The sequence below is a fragment of the Hyperoodon ampullatus genome, assembly GCF_949752795.1.
Source record: "Hyperoodon ampullatus genome assembly, chromosome: 18".
Lineage (NCBI taxonomy): Eukaryota > Metazoa > Chordata > Mammalia > Artiodactyla > Ziphiidae > Hyperoodon > Hyperoodon ampullatus.
Window position 1 is genome coordinate 18,285,955 of NC_136931.1, and position 16,620 is coordinate 18,302,574.

General features: G+C 40.0%; 1 protein-coding gene across 1 annotated transcript in view; it reads right to left on the reverse strand.

The window, feature by feature from the left end:
- Positions 1 to 16,620, reverse strand: part of TANGO6 (transport and golgi organization 6 homolog) — a 168,422-nt gene that overhangs the window by 123,396 nt on the left and 28,406 nt on the right. The window lies entirely within an intron of this gene.

The window sequence follows — 16,620 nt, forward strand, 5'->3', positions numbered from 1 at the left end:
AGGTGAACCCATTTTCTGACCCCTTCCTTTCCTACTTCTGACTACCTCAAGAGTCTCTTCATCTATTATTCATCAATACAATAATTACCTTACTGCTAAAGGCCCTGCTATTAGAAACTAACAAGCAATGACCACCAAATAGAAAAGCTTAAGACTAGATTTGAAAGAAAACAAAGCAAAACACAGCTTGCTCTAGATTTGTCATTCATAAGATGTAACTGTCACATGGGCATGTCCTATTCTCTCCAGTTCAATAAATGTGCACCTAGATCTGCACTGATTTTATAGGGTTAAGTGTGTGAGGATTCTGATGTTTATTAACAATAACTATGTTAACTTTTATTTGTACCTTTTAAAAAGCATTCAACAAACTCTTCTGAATCTACTGGAATCAAAGTACTGTTTTAAGCACTGTAGTGAATATAAAAGTGAACAAGAATTGTTCTCTCTCATTGCTTGTGATCAAAAGGGAAAAATAAAACAAATAAACCAATAATAATATTAATGTTAATATTATTATTCAAGGTGGATAATTTAAAGTATCTTATGAAGTGCCAAAATGCTATTCAAAACTCCAATCAAACACAATAGGATTTTATTTCATTTATTTTTTTAAATTCTACAAGCTTACTGTATGTATGTATGTATGTATGTATGTATGTATGTATGTATGTATGTTTTATTTATTTATTTATTTATTTATTTATTTATTTATTCATTTATTTATGGCTGCATTGGGTCTTCGTTGCTGCGCGTGGGCTTTCTCTAGTTGCAGCGAGCGGGGTCTACTCTTCATTGTGGTACGTGGTCTTCTCATTGCGGTGGCTTCTCTTGTTGCAGAGCATGGGCTCTAGGCGTGCAGGCTTCAGTAGTTGCAGCATCCGGGCTCAGTAGTTGTGGCTCGTGGGCTCTAGAACACAGGCTAAGTAGTTGTGGCGCATGGGCTTAGTTGCTCCATGGCATGTGTGATCTTCCTGGACCAGGGATTGAACCCGTGTCCCCTGCATTGGCAGGTGGATTCTTAACCACTGGACCACCAGGGAAGTCCCCACAATAGGATTTTTAAATGTAATTCTGTTCTAATAAATTAACTAAAACTTGATGGTATAGACAATAATAATAATAAAATAAGAAAGAGGATCGGACAATGATTACACACTTAATATGTGTTCCAGAAACTATGCTGGGATTTTTATCTCCCAGGTACTATGTTAGATTTTTTAAAGAGTTTGCACATTGAAATTATAACTATCTCACGAAGTCTGTATTAGCAGACCTATTTTAAAGGATGAGGAAAAGGAAACTTCAAGAGGCCCTAATTTACAGAAAGAGCACTGAGGTAGAAATCAATGATGTTTATGGGAAACTAAAGGTCATGGAGGCACACGCTGGAAAAATCTCTGTGCTTTTCTAGAGAACCCTGTCCCTTTAAATCAAACCTAATTTTTCACACTCCTTAAGCCTCCCAATTCCTCTGTGGAGCCTGAAAACGAAGGAGCCAGCTTCCTGTGCATGATCTAACCTCCATAAGCCCAGCTAAATGAGGCGCATTGTATGGCAGTGTTCAGAAATAATATGTGGGGCTAATTATGATATCACCAATTACAGGAGGTTAAAGAGAGATTCCCCCAGATAACGTAAGGGCCTACTGTTTGCCTCTGGATTGTGTGTTCCAGAGGTAATCCCTAAGGAGCCATCCTTCCTTACCAGCATCTTTAGTACAAACAAACAAACAAACCAACAAATGAAGCTAAATCTTTATTATTTACTGGGCTAAAGCACTTCAAACTTTAACATGAATTCAAATCAAGCACATTTCTCAGAGGTATATGCTGTTGTTGATAAACTCCTCCAATTTTTAAATTCTCGCACTTTTCTGTATTTTCTTACAAGGAATAGAAAAAAACTGCACAGCTATTTATACATATACATATACATATGTGATTCATTTTTATGTAAAGGTTCAGCGTATGTTTACTGAGTGCCAACTGTGTGCCAGACACGTTTGTGGTTCTGTGGATACAGTGGGAAACAAATTATCTGCTTCAAAGGAGCATACATTCTAGTGAGGGGACAGAAAATAAACAAATATATAATATCAGACAGTGACAAGTGCCAGAAGAAAAACAAGTTTAAAGGGATAGACAGTGATGAGGGGAAGAGCCTGTGGAAAGAGGGAGAAATTAAGAATAACTCTTATCAATTCACCAATAATCCATTAAGTTCACAGATTAAGAAGAGAGAAATTTTTTTTTCAAAGTGGAAAGATTTAAAGTCTCCTTTGGCTCAAACTGATCAATGAGTTTTCTCTATGAGAGCTCAAAGAACTTGAATGGCCTCTGCTTGACACATACAGGATTATCACCTCCCTTCCAACATTAATAGTTAAAATTCCTCCTTGGAGTGAGCCCTAATCTACTTCTCTTTAAACGTCCTTAATGGAAGTGTATCTATTTTCCAAAAATTTTGGACTGGCCATCTATAAACAATCATCAAAATCCAGTTCTATTATCCACCTTACGGACTGCTCCGCATCCTAACGACAAGACTGCACTTTATAGATGAAAGACAGGCAGTGGTACTTATTAAACTGACCCAGCTCAAGTTCTACCTCTTCCATAGGCCTGCTGTATCATTTCACTGTTGAACTGTTCGTTCATTCTCTAATTCAAATATTCGTTAAGCATCTAACCACCATTAATGACTTTTCTCCTATAAATTCCAAAAGCATTTTAGAGCTTGTAACACATAATCAGTTCTTGAATATATAAGTCTCTGACCTCTTTAACTAGCCTGGCAGGCAAAAGTCAAGTTCCCTACTTCAGCACCTGTAAGAGTAGATGATTAAGTTGTGTTACCTGAGTTTTTGGTGAATAAGCAGTTTTAACGCAGTATATACAATTTAAAGGAACACCACTGGGGGACTCCCCTGTGGCACAGTGGTTAAGAATCCACCTGCCAATGCAGGGGACACGGGTTTGAGCCCTGGTCTGGGAAATTCACACATGCCACAGAGCAACTAAGCCCGTGCACCACAACTACTGAGCCTGCGCTCTGGAGCCTGTGAGCCACAACTGCTGAGGCCGCATGCCACAGCTACTGAAGCCTGCACGCCTAGGGCCCATGCTCCACAGCAAGAGAAGCCACCACAATGAGAAGACCATGCACCGCAACCAAAAGTAGCCCCCGCTCACCACAACTAGAGAAAGCCCGCACACAGCAACAAAGACCCAACGCAGCCAAAAATAAATTAATTTAAAAAAAATAATAAAGGAACCCCATTGTTACTGCTTTTATAAAGCAAACAATAACTACCACTTATTGCATGTCCACTTAAGAATGAACCAGGTATTCAGCTAAACATTTAATAAACAATCAATTCTCGCAAGAGTCCTGCAAGTTAAGCATTTTATTCTCATTCTAAAACTTTGGAAAACTGAGGATCAGAAAAGCTATGTTAGTTGAGCAAAGGTAAACTGTCAATAAATGACAGGGCCAGGATGAACCCAGATCTGTCTGACATAAAATCCATGCACAATCCATAGAGAAAGAAAGTGGACTAGCAGTTGCCAGGGTTGAAGAGAGGGAGAAATGAGGACTGAATGCCTAATGGGTATGGAGTTTCCATTTGGAGTGATGAAAAAGTTCTGGAACTAGACAACAGTGATGATGGCTGTGCAACACTGTAAATGCCACTGAATTATACACTTTAACATGGTTAAAATGTTAATTTTATGTTATGTCTATTTTACCACAATGTAAAAAAGAGCAAAGCATGTACCCCATGGCCTCCCAATACTAACCTCCTCCTGTACATAATGATATTTTTATTTCTTCAATCCCTAACTTTATCCCTGCTGTGGCCCCTCAGATTCAGTGGATCCCAGCTTGTCAGACTATTAATGACCCTATTCCTGCAACCTCTGCAAAGTAGGGCTGAAGTTCCCAGTGGCACCATGGACAGCACTCCTGTGCGGCCTCCTCTTCCTCCTACTGAGCGTCTTATATAGCTCCTTTCTACCAAGTCTTCCGGTAGCTCTCCAGGGTCACAGTGTAGCCAGTCCTTTCCAACGACAGTCCCCTCCTTCCAATCTCTTGCCTCACACTAAACTCTCATGCAGATTAACAGTTTGGTCTGCACCTGACATCTAACATTACCCGCTGCTTATACTCCCAAAGTGGAATCTGGTCACTTTTCCCTTAATGTGGATTGCCCCACATCATCGACTTGTATATGGAGTTTAGTGACCCATAAAGGGACATGGGAGGCTGGACTGATTCAGTCAGTGCTGCACTGTGATCTCTTGGTGCCAGCACTGACAATAACCAAATGCCCCAGAAAAAAAGAATCTTCCAATGAAGTCATACCGCATACGGAAAAAACTGTTGGGGCTATTTCCTCCCAGTCTCCTGCACACTAGGCTGGTGACAGTACCGACTGAAGAAGCAGTGAAGGCACAATAGGTAAGTTGTTCCTGCCCCACTGAGGGGAGGGCCTGCCTGCCCCGCCTCTGGGCCCTAACACCCAAGTGTTGTGGAATTTCTTTGGACTGTGCTTATGTGCAGTCTCTTTCTAGTAGGGGGTCTTCCCTGCTCACTAGGAGGCAAAGTGGGGTAGAGATTCAAGTTCTGAAACACAATCTAATACTTGATATATTATTTCTACCTGTTGTAAAGATGTTCCGTATCATTTGGAAGTTTCCTTTTTTTAGCAGTATAACTATCGGGCATGTTTCACATAGGGTTGTTTGTAAATAATTCCACAGTTGAGAGCAGTTGAGAGACTTAACATGAATCAATTGACTTCTCTGAGTCTTAGTTTCCTTATCTGGAAAATAAAGAGGTTGGATTAATCAAGCTTTAAAACTCTTTCCTACCTACTCTAGCATTCCCTGACTTGACTGCAAGTTTGCTCATGGTCTTCTATACTTTTCTGGTACCTCAGCCATTAAGAGGTAAGACTAGTTGAAAAAAATGAAGCATCCCTCCCCGCCCCAAAATTTTTGAAACATTGAATCTTCAACTTGACCAAGATGTAACAAATTTCTAACCCACCCTCAGGAGCTTTCTGTTCCATCAGTTCTGAAGTTAATACTTGAAAGATGAAATCCTGTTTAGCTGAAAGGTTTTCTGGTAACTCAAGTTTACTTGAGGTATCTGTACAACTAGGGATCACCAAACAAAATACCAAGAGATGGGAAAGCTGAAGCAGGAAAGGTATAGACAGACTCTCAAGGTACCTTTTTAATTCTTTGGTATGAAAAAGCCTCTCTGAGAGTAAGTGAAATGGTGCTTTGAAGAAAAGTGGAATTTTTGTAACTACCTATGGCTTTTCCAATATAAATGTGTAGGATAGGACTGAGGGGCAAAATAAGAGGCCTGTATGGATCTAGGAAAACCAAAACGGCTCAGAAAAGATTGGACAAGGAGACACATGGGTACCAATGACCCCACTGGGAACCTGGGGATTTCCACATTCATTTATGAATGCATCTTGGCTTTCTATTACAGATCCAGCCCTGAGAAGAGGCCTCTGTGGTTAAGTCTCACGATCCTTCATCTAAACTTAGAGGACTGGTGTTCTAACAAGTAAGAGAGGTATGTTTCTTGGTACTCTTAACTATGAATCATGCTCTATTGTAACTCTTTGTTTGCTTCACTGAGAATCAGGTAGCAGCTGATTCTTAACCATTTCTGTATTTGTAAACCAAGCAGAGTGGCAATCAGTAGGTACTTGGTAAATTTTTTTGGTGACTAATTAACTGAATCAAAGAATGAATGAACAAAGCAGACTGACTGCTGTTTACTTTCTCAAAAGTTCTATTTTTGTGGGGAAGTTACAATGCCCTATTTTCATTTTTTCTTTAAAAAAAAAACTGCAGCTAGAAGTTATTAATCAATGCAAATTAACTGAACAGAATCACAGAACTTCAGCCATGGAAGGGAGAGCAGATTGAACAATAGAAGATTTGATTTTATTATATTGGCTTGTTCAGCATCTGTCTTCAATGTCTGGAGGACTGAGTTTCTCTGGAAAGATTGACTAGAAATTTGAATTTAAGAAGAAAGGAAAAACTCAGAGTAATCAAAATGGTCAAAAGCATTAAGAATAGGACTTCCTGGTGGCCCAGTGGGTAAGACTCTGAGCCCCCAATGCAGGGGGCCCAGGTTCAAGCCCTGGTCAGGGAACTAGATCCCGCATGCATGCCGCAACTAAGAGTTCACATGCTGCAACTAAAGACCCCACGTGCCGCAACAAAGATCCCGTGCCCCAACTAAGACCTGGTGCAGCCAAAATAAATAAACAAACAAATAAATATATATATATATTTTATAAAGTATTAAGAATAAATACGTGTTTCTGTTTCAAAGCAAACAAAACCAAAAGCAGCCCTCACGTGCTCATTTCATAGACTCCCATTATATTGTCAAACACATCCCTTAAAGACCGCTGCAAAGTCACTGAAAGAGCACTGGGAAGTCAGGAATCAGGAAACGTGGGTGTGAACTTTGTTTCTGCCACCTGTGTGGTTGCCCAAATCCACATATTAAATGAGTGAACAGGGATAAGTCATTTAAACCTCTCTAGGTCCCAGTTTCCTCATGGATAATATAATGTAGGCGTTAAGCTTTTAGCATAAGGACCAATTAAGATAATTCATGTTAAAATATTTTGTAAAATATATAGCCATATGCAAATGCTAAGTTTATTCCTAAATATTCTTGTTGATGCTACTGTGAATGGAACAGTTTTCTTAATTTATGGCCTTATCTTCTGCAGGGATGTATGTGTACGAAAATACAAACATGATGAGCCTATTCAGAATCAAGCTGACTAAATGCTAACATTGAAATTCAATACAGGCTGGAACTTGATTTTACTCCAGTTAAAGTTTAAACTAGTCAAATGCTGCCTTCTAAAATATCACAGTGATCCTTTTCACAGTAGTGTTCTAGAACTTCTAAAGCACTTACTGAGTTTAATTAAGACTTATGAGAAGCAAAAGAACCAGGCAAGTTCTATTTAATATAGTATTTTGTACTGTGCATGCTTTCACAGCATAATGCATAAAACAGTCTTAAAAAAAAAAAGAGTTTCCCTGAACCAAAAAGGAACTGACAGTTTTTTGATCACCTATTAAAGAATGCAATGACCCGGGCTTCCCTGGTGGTTAAGAATCTGCCTGCTGATGCACGGGACATGGGTTCGATCCCTGGTCTGGGAAGATCCCACATGACGTGGAGCAACTAAGCCTGTGTGCCATAACTACAGAGCCTGAGCTCTAGAGCCCGCGAACCACAACTACTGAGCCCACGTGCCACAACTACTGAAGCCTGCACTCCTAGAGCCTGTGCTCTGCAACAAGAGAAGCCACAACGAGGAGCCTGAACACCACAACGAAGAGTAGCCCCCACTCACCGCAACTAGAGAAAGCCTGCGCGCAGCAACAAAGACCCAACACAGCCAAAAATAAATAAATAAATAAATAAATTTGGGCTTCCCTGGTGGCACAGTGGTTGAGGGTCCGCCTGCTGATGCAGGGGACACAGGTTCGTGCCCTGGTCCGGGAAGATCCCACATACTGCGGAGCAGCTGGGCCCGTGAGCCATGGCCCCTGAGCCTTCACATCCAGAGCCTGTGCTCCGCAGCGGGAGAGGCCACGACAGTGAGAGGCCCGCATACCGCAAATAAATAAATAAATAAATAAATAAATAAATAAATAAATAAATTCATTAAGAAAATAAAGAAAGAATGCAATGAGTCTAACAAAAGTTACCTTATTCAACCACCTGACAACTCAAGTGACACATTTAAGTCACCTAAAGTCTCATGGATAGTCAACCCTGGAGCCAAATTCCAATCTAGGTCCATCTGGCTCAAAAGGCCAAGTGCTTTTCACTACACTATACCACAGAATCTGAACTGCAGCATTTAGAAAATCTAATGCTTAAATCTCACACATCCTTGAAGGATATTTTTTTAGTCCTTTGCATGTTATTCAAAGTCACAGTTCAACAGGAAACGGAAACATCCAGAAAGAATGATTGTCTTTAGGGAGGGTCCACTGGTGACTAACTTTTCACTGTAGATCCTTTGGCACTTATTAAATTTGTACCATGTGCAAATATTATCTTTTCTAAACAAAGAGAGTGAGAGAAAAAGAGAGAGAAGGGAATGTTGGTCCCGGGACCAGCTCTGCCACTCACTAGTGTGATTTGGGACAAGTCACTTCACAATCTTTTGGATTTTGTTTCCTTTACTGTAAAATGAGGGATTAATTTGTCAAAACCCGAAGAATGTACCAAATCAAAGGTGAACCTTAATGTAAACTATGGACTTACAGTGATATTGACATGTCAACATAGGTTCACAAACCGTGACAAATACACCGTCCAGTGTGGGATGCTGATAGTGGGAGAGGCTGTGCACGTGTGGGGGCAGAGAATACACAGGAACTCTCTGTACTTTCCACTCAATTTTTCTGTGAACCTAAAACTGCTCTAAAAAATAAAGTCTATTAAAAAAAATGAAGGATTATACTAAATTATTTCTAAAGTTCCTTCCAGCTCTAAGATTGTATTATTCTAATTTACTCTACACAAATAATTAAAAATTTGGAAGGAGGAGTGAACTGGTCAATCTGACAGAGAAACTTTAATTAGAAATTCATTAAGATTAGATGGGGGGGAGAAAAAGATTTGAATAATCAAAGTCAAGCTTTCCTAAACCTGGAAACAGAGAGCGAAAATGGAAATGAGAATGTAGAAAATAAACTAATTAGGTACCATCTAGCCTTTCCTATCCTAAAATTTCTTCTGCCTTTAGGGAGTCTTGGGTAAGTACTGTGAAGAATACTAAAAGGCAACATCTCTCCACCCCCAGTATCGAATTCTGGCCAGTTCTCTTAAGAGCAAGAAAATATCCAAATCAGAAAGAACTGGAATTCTTTTATCCTGCCCTACCCAGAACCAGTCTCTATGCAATATAGGCCTCTCTTCACCTCTGTAGGCAAAGAAAAAAACACGACTCCTTCTCATAACAGGGAGGACAAAAGAATATAAACATTCTAGATATTAGGCCCCAGACACTCAGAGGCAGAGGAGACAGAATGGGAAGCCACTGGACTAAAAGCTATTTGAGCAGCATATGCCATTTTTGGCTTACATAATTTTACCAGAAATAAGGTATACACATAGAAATGACAAGAATTATTTATGCAGATGAAGTACAAGTGGCTATGCAAGTTTTCATTTCAATTCGACTAGCATTTGTATATATACCTGTACTGTTGAGAACTTTCCACCTGGCCCACCAGAGCCACACTGCTCCACTCCCTGCTGTATGTGAAGGATGCAAGTGTAAAAAGCCCTTCCCTTGTCATTGTTCCTGCCATAAAGTTCTCATTCAGAGAGCTGAGAGTTTATTCCTTTAAATACCAAAATGTACTTATATTTTAACAATTTTGGAAGGAAATATTTCTAAAATGAATTATATGCAATCCCTGCCTTCTTAAGCAAAGTATACTGAACACACTGGCCCGAACGTACTTTGCTTTTCAACTGATTATGCCCTTTGGGGGTATTTTTTCTGTCTCCTTTCTTGGTCCTCTCTGCTCTTGTCATTGTGCCTTAGTTAGTCTAACTAACTTCTAATTTGTTACTTCTAATTCTGCTATGGTCTTAAAAATCAGATAACCAGTCTGACCAGGACTGTGTATAAATCAAAGAAGAAACTGGCTCTGAGGACTAAGGGGCTCTGCAGTTAGACTGAGAAGGCAGCCAGATGGACAGCTGTCATAACATAGGTGACATGAGATGTTAAATTGGAAATGTCAAGTGAAGCACCAAGATAAAATAGACTTAAAACTCCAAAGTAGGGGCTTCCCTGGTGGCGCAGTGGTTGAGAATCTGCCTGCTAATGCAGGGGACACGGGTTCGAGCCCTGGTCTGGGAGGATCCCACATGCCACGGAGCAACTAGGCCCGTGAGCCACAGCTACTGAGCCTGCGCGTCTGGAGCCTGTGCTCCGCGACAAGAGAGGCCGCGATAGTGAAAGGCCCGCGCACTGCGATGAAGAGTGGCCCCCGCTTGCCACAACTAGAGAAAGCCCTCGCACAGAAACGAAGACCCAACACAGCAAAAATAAATAAATAAATTACTAAACTCCTACCCCCAACAACAACAAAAAAAAAACTCCAAAGTAAGACACCAGACTATGATGAGATCAAGACTATAAAAACTCCTCATTCAGAAAGAGGGTAGAGAAGATCAAAGGTGTGGAGACTGAGAAGAGACTGATGAGGAGGATTTCTTTAGAGAAAGCTGTTGGTCAGAGTGAGTCCAATCCCACAACCCACCAATGATAAAAAGACAACCCAATTTAAAAATGGGCAAAAGGGGCTTCCTTGGTGGTGCAGTGGTTAACAATTCACCTGCCAATGCAGGGGACACAGGTTTGAGCCCTGGCCTGGGAGGATCCCACATGCTGCAGAGCAACTAAGCCCGTGCACCACAACTACTGAGCCTGTGCTCTAGAGCCTGTGAGCCACAACTACTGAGCCCGTGTGCCACAATGACTGAAGCCTGGCACCTAGAGCCTGTGCTCTGCAACAAGAGGAGCCACCGCAATGAGAAGCCCACGCACCGCAACAAAGAGTAGCCCCCGCTCGCCACAACTAGAGAAAGCCCGTGCGCAACAACGGAGGCCCAGTGCAGCCAAAAATAAATAAATAAAATAAATTTTTAAAAATTTTAGGGGCTTCCCTGGTGGCGCAGTGGTTGAGAGTCCGCCTGCCGATGCAGGGGACGCGGGTTCGTGCCCCGGTCTGGGAAGATCCCACATGCCGCGGAGCGGCTGGGCCCGTGAGCCATGGCCGTTGAGCCTGCGCGTCCGGAGCCTGTGCTCCGCAATGGGAGAGGCCACAACAGTGAGAGGCCCACATAGCACACACAAAAAAAATAATAAAATAAAAAAAAAAAAAAAAAAAAATTTTAAAAGAATAAAAATAAAAATGGGCAAAGGTTCTTAACAGAAATTTCTCTAAGGAAGACATCCAAACGGACAATAAGTACATGACAGGTTGTTCAACATCATTAGTCATTAGGGAAATGTAAATCAAAACCACAAGGAGATACTACTTTACTCCCATTAGAAGGCTATTTTTTAAAAAAGGATGATAACAAACGTTGGGCATAATCTGGATAAATTGAAATTCCCATATATTGCTGGTGGGAATGTAGAATGGTGTGGCCACTTTAGAAAATGATCTGGCAGTACCTCAAAAGGTTAAACATAGAGTTACCATATGATCCAGCAATTCCACTCCTAGGTATACACCCAAGAGAAATGACAACATACATACACACAAAAACCTGTACATGAATGTCCACAGCAACACTGTTCATAACACTCCAAAATGTGGAAACAACACAAATTTCCATCAGCTGATAAATAGGTAACAAAATGTGATATAACCATACAACGGAACACCATTTGGCATTAAAAGGTATGAAGTACTGCTTCATGATAAAATACGGATGAATCTTAAAAACACTGAAGAGCCAACTACAAAAGATCACATATTATATGATTTCATTTATATAAAATGTCCAGAATAGGCAAATCTACAGAGACAGAAAGTATATTAGTGGTTGCCTAGGGCTGGGGGCAAAGTGGAGAGAATGGGAGGTTACAGCTAATAAGTATGGAGTCCTTTTCAGGAGGGATAAAAATATTCTAAAATTAGATTGTGGTGATGGTTGCACAACACTGTGAATATACCAAAAACATTGAACTGAGCACTTAAATCGGTGAATTGTGAGGTATGTGAGTTCCATCTCAATAATCTGTTAAAAAGAAAAGAAGAGAGAGAGAGAGAACACCAGAGCTGGAAATGTTCCCAAATGCCTCTCTAAAATTAAAACACCCTCTTGTACCCTCTTGTTACCGAGTGAGTTGCTGGATCAATTCAACCATCCCAGATGTTTTCCTTATTTCCTGCCTTTGAGCTGTACTCTATAATTTAGTATTAGCAGAAAGTTAATAAAGACAACATACTCTTTGTTGCTAAATTTTACACAATGTTTAACATTTTCCTCCAATGTACACACTTCCTCTGTTTTCCCTCTGCAGCTGAGCTGCCAAAATCTTGTAGAGGGAATAAACTTCTACACCCCTTCCTGCTTTCAAGACAGTCCTAGTCCTTGTGCATAACCAAGTGTCTACAGCAAACGAATGTTTTGCTTGTCTCTCCAGGAGGTTTTTAATTCACTAAACTGTTCAGCAAACAATGAGGGTTTTTCCCGCCTTATGGGAGGCAACAATAGGAGAAATGGCAAGGACTCACTATTTCTCAATTTCTCTGATTTTTAGAGGCCAATTCACTTGCCAGAAAGAAGTTGTTTCGCTTTCCTTTTCTCCTAAAAGCAATTTATTGACGTCCACCTAACACTATGAGGGGTTTGTACCGAAGTTTAGACAAAATTAGTCCTACTCCTACCAGCACTCTCAAGTATTTCTAACATTCCACACCTGGCTATTTTACAATTTTTCATCATGATATTTCTTAGATGGAACATGACTGAAGATAACCTTTCTAAAAGTTATTTGGGCTTTATTCTCTAATTCAGAAAGTTTGCTTTCTAGATTGCTCTGTATAATTCCTTGTCTTCATATTATCTGAAAAGTCCTTGCCTACCAACAGGTAGAACAAGATATAAGAACTTTCTTTTCTTAAGTTTCTAAAATGAAGCATTAAAAAATAAAAACAGCATTATAGCCACTAAGTCATCATGTCCTGTTTTATCTATGAACAATTTAATTCTACACTTGTGTGCCAGGTCAACATTGTAAAGGATGTACTCTGTTTTTTTAACAGCAAAATTAAATAAAAGGGTAGTAAATACCCAACTTTTAGTAAAAAGTGAGTGTTACTGAGAATGGGTTTTGAATTTTTAAGCAGCATATATTTATATCTACAAATTTATTAGTATCATACATAAAGCTTAAACCAAACCAAAACAAAAGCTCTTTCTTATCTGAAAGAACATGATTTAAGATTTACTTTACACCCTCATACACTGCTGGGGGCAATGTAAAATGGTGCAACCCCTTTGAAAATGATCTGACAGTACCTCAAATGGTTAAACATAGAGCTACCATATGATCCAGCAATTCCACTCCCAGGTATATACCCAGGAGAAATGAAAACAGATGTACACGCAATAACTTGTACACAAATGTCCATAGCAGCATTATTCATAATAGCCAGAATGTAGAACCCAAATGTCCATCAAATGGTGAATGGATAAACAAAATATGGTACATACCTATAACAGAATACTATTCAGCAATAAAAAGGAGTGAAATACTGCTTCATGCTACAATCGAGATGAACCTTTAAAGCATCATGTTAAGTGAAAGAAGCTAATCACAAAAGACTACATATTGTATGACTCCATTTATATATAATGTTCAGAATAGGCTAATCTATAGAGACAGAAAGTAGATTAGTGGCTGCCTAAGGCTGGGATGTGGGGAGTGGTGTGGGTTTCTTTTGGAGTAATGAAATGTCCTAAAATTGACTGTGATGACAGCTGCACAAATCTGTGAATATACTAAAAGGCCATTGATTGGCACACTGTAAATGGGTAAATGTACGGTACATAAAATATATCTCATGAAGGTGTCTAAAAAAAAGATTTACTCTACATCCAAATGTCCATCAACTGATGACAAATAAACAAAATATGGTATATATTCATAAAATGAAATATTACTTACAATAAAAAGAGACAAAATATTGATACATGCAACAACCTGGATGAACCTCAGAAACATATTAAAAGGGAGAAGCCAGTCACAAAAGAACATTTATTGCATGAGTCCCTCATATAAAATATCCACAAAAGGCAAATCCATAGAGATACAGAGCAGGTTAGTGGTTGCTTGGGGATTAGGGGTGGGACCAAGGAGTGACTATAAATAGGCACAATGGATCTTTTTGGTGTGATGGAAATGTTCTAAAACTGTACTGTGGTGATAGTTTCACAACTCTGTAAATTTCCTGAAAAATCACTGAATCGTATACTTAAAACATTTTTTGATCTGTGAAGTATATTTCAATAAGGCTGTTTTATTAAAAAAAGATTTATTTTAAAAATATTTTAAAGAGGCAAATAACTCAAACATTAAAATGGGTAAAAAAGAAATGAACAGGCAAGTTAAAGAAGAGAATACATGAATGAAGCAAAAGACAAAAAAACGTTCAACCTCACTAGTAATAAGAGAACTAACTGCTAACTAAAACCACAACGCACCTAACAGATAAGACAAAACTCCCTGAAAACAACTCAAATGTCTACCAAGAGAAGAATAAACAAATGGTGATACAGTCATAAAACAGAATAATAGGGCTTCCCTGGTGGCGCAGTGGTTGAGAGTCCGCCTGCCGATGCAGGGGACACGGGTTCGTGCCCCGGTCCGGGAAGATCCCATATGCTGTGGAGCAGCTGGGCCCGTGAGCCATGGCCGCTGAACCTGCACATCTGGAGCCTGTGCTCCGCAACGGGAGAGGCCACAACAGTGAGAGGCCCACGTACCGCAAAAAAAAAAAAAAAAAAAATAGAATAATATCTGGCAGTAGAAATGAATGGATTAAAGTTAGATATATTACAATGCCATTTAAATAAAATTTAAAATCATGCACAACAATACTAAAAACAGCTTAAGGAATAATAAATACAGATTTAGGATCGTGGTTCCCATTGGGTGAGGAGCAAGGGGAAACGTGATCAGGGATGGGTTCACAGAGGATTTCAACTGAATTGGGAATGTGTAATTTTTTAAGCTGAGTGGTGGGTACATGAGTGTTTTATTCTTCATTTTTTATTTGGTTTGTTTGAACCATTTCATAAGAAACTAAAATTTAAAAATTTACTCTAAAATGTTTAATTTACTGCCATAGAAAAGAAATAAGAAATGTGGAATAAAAATTTTTTAAGTATTGAAATATAATTCACATACCATAAAATTCACTCTCTAAAATGTACAATTCAGTGGTTTTTAGTATATTCACAAAATTGCAAAACCATCACCACTATCTAATTCCAGAACACCTTCCTTACCTCAGAAAGAAACCTCATTCCCACTATCAGCCACTCCCAACTCCCCAGCCCCAGCCGCTAGCAATCACTAATCTACTTTGTGTCCATGAATTTGCCCATTCTGAACATTTCATTTAAATGGAATCATACGGGCTTCCCTGGTGGCGCAGTGGTTGAGAGTCTGCCTGCTAATGCAGGGGACACGGGTTCGAGCCCCGGTCTGGGAAGATCCCACATGCCGCAGAGCAACTAGGCCCGTGAGCCACAACTACTGAGCCTGCGCGTCTGGAGCCTATGCTCCGCAACGAGAGAGGCCGCTATAGTGAGAGGCCCGCGCACTGCGATGAAGAGTGGCCCCCGCTTGCCACAACTAGAGAAAGCCCTCGCACAGAAACGAAGACCCAGCACAGCAAAAATAAATAAATAAATAAATTCCTACCCCCCAACATCTTCTTTAAAAAAATAAATAAATAAATAAATAAATAAATGGAATCATACAATGGGTGGTCTTTTGTGTCTAGCTTCTTTAAACATTAAAAAATCATCATTTTAAACTGTTTATCCACTTGCCTCTGTGCATTAAACAGAAGCAGCATCACCGACTTTCCTCAGTGTTAGTGGGCAGGATGGCAGTGGTCCCCTCCTGTGGCCCTTGGCAGACCAATTCCATGTGGCTCACCAGGGTCCCAAGGGATGGGGAGGGTCCCAAGGGATGGGGAGGGTCCCAAGGGATGGGGAGTTTCCCCAACTCAGAGGGGCTGACTGTGGGGTCTCTTCCAATCACCCCTTCAGTATGTGGTGACGAGTCTCGGGTGCCTGTCTACCTGGACTTATAGATGGCAGTATCCGGTTATAATCAAAGGGCCCTCACAGAATGAACAAGGGGCTTAAGCTTCCTCCTGCCAAGAACCAGCCGGCTGAAGAGGCCAATGATGCAAACATAGGGGAGGGTGTGGCAACGAGGGGACGGCAGCACTGACAGTGCTTGCTCCCCTACAAGTGCTTCAAGTTACTGGTAAAACCAATGACCAACTAGGATCGGCAAAAATTAGACACTGCTAAGAACACTACTGAAATATAAATTTAAGAACATGACAGAAACCATGAACTGTGGCCCCAGAGCCCACTGTACACCTAGGTACACAGAGTGATTAGCAACAGATTCTTTTCATCTGTATTTAATATGTACTTAGCATTCCCTTTTGTACACTGTACTGGGGTTTATGTAATATATACCTAAATAGGAAAAAAAAAAGTGTTCATCCATGCTGAAACGTGTATCCATACTTTATTCCTTTTTATGGATGAAAAATTTTCCATTATATGAATATATCATATTTGTTAATTCATTCATCAGTTGACAGACATCTCAGTTGTTTCCACATTTTGGCTATTATGAATAATGATGTTACGAACATTTGTGTACAGGTTTTGTATGAATATGTTTCCAACTAAGAGTGGAATTGTTGACTCATATGATAACTCTATGTTTAACTTCTTAAGGAACTGCCAAAC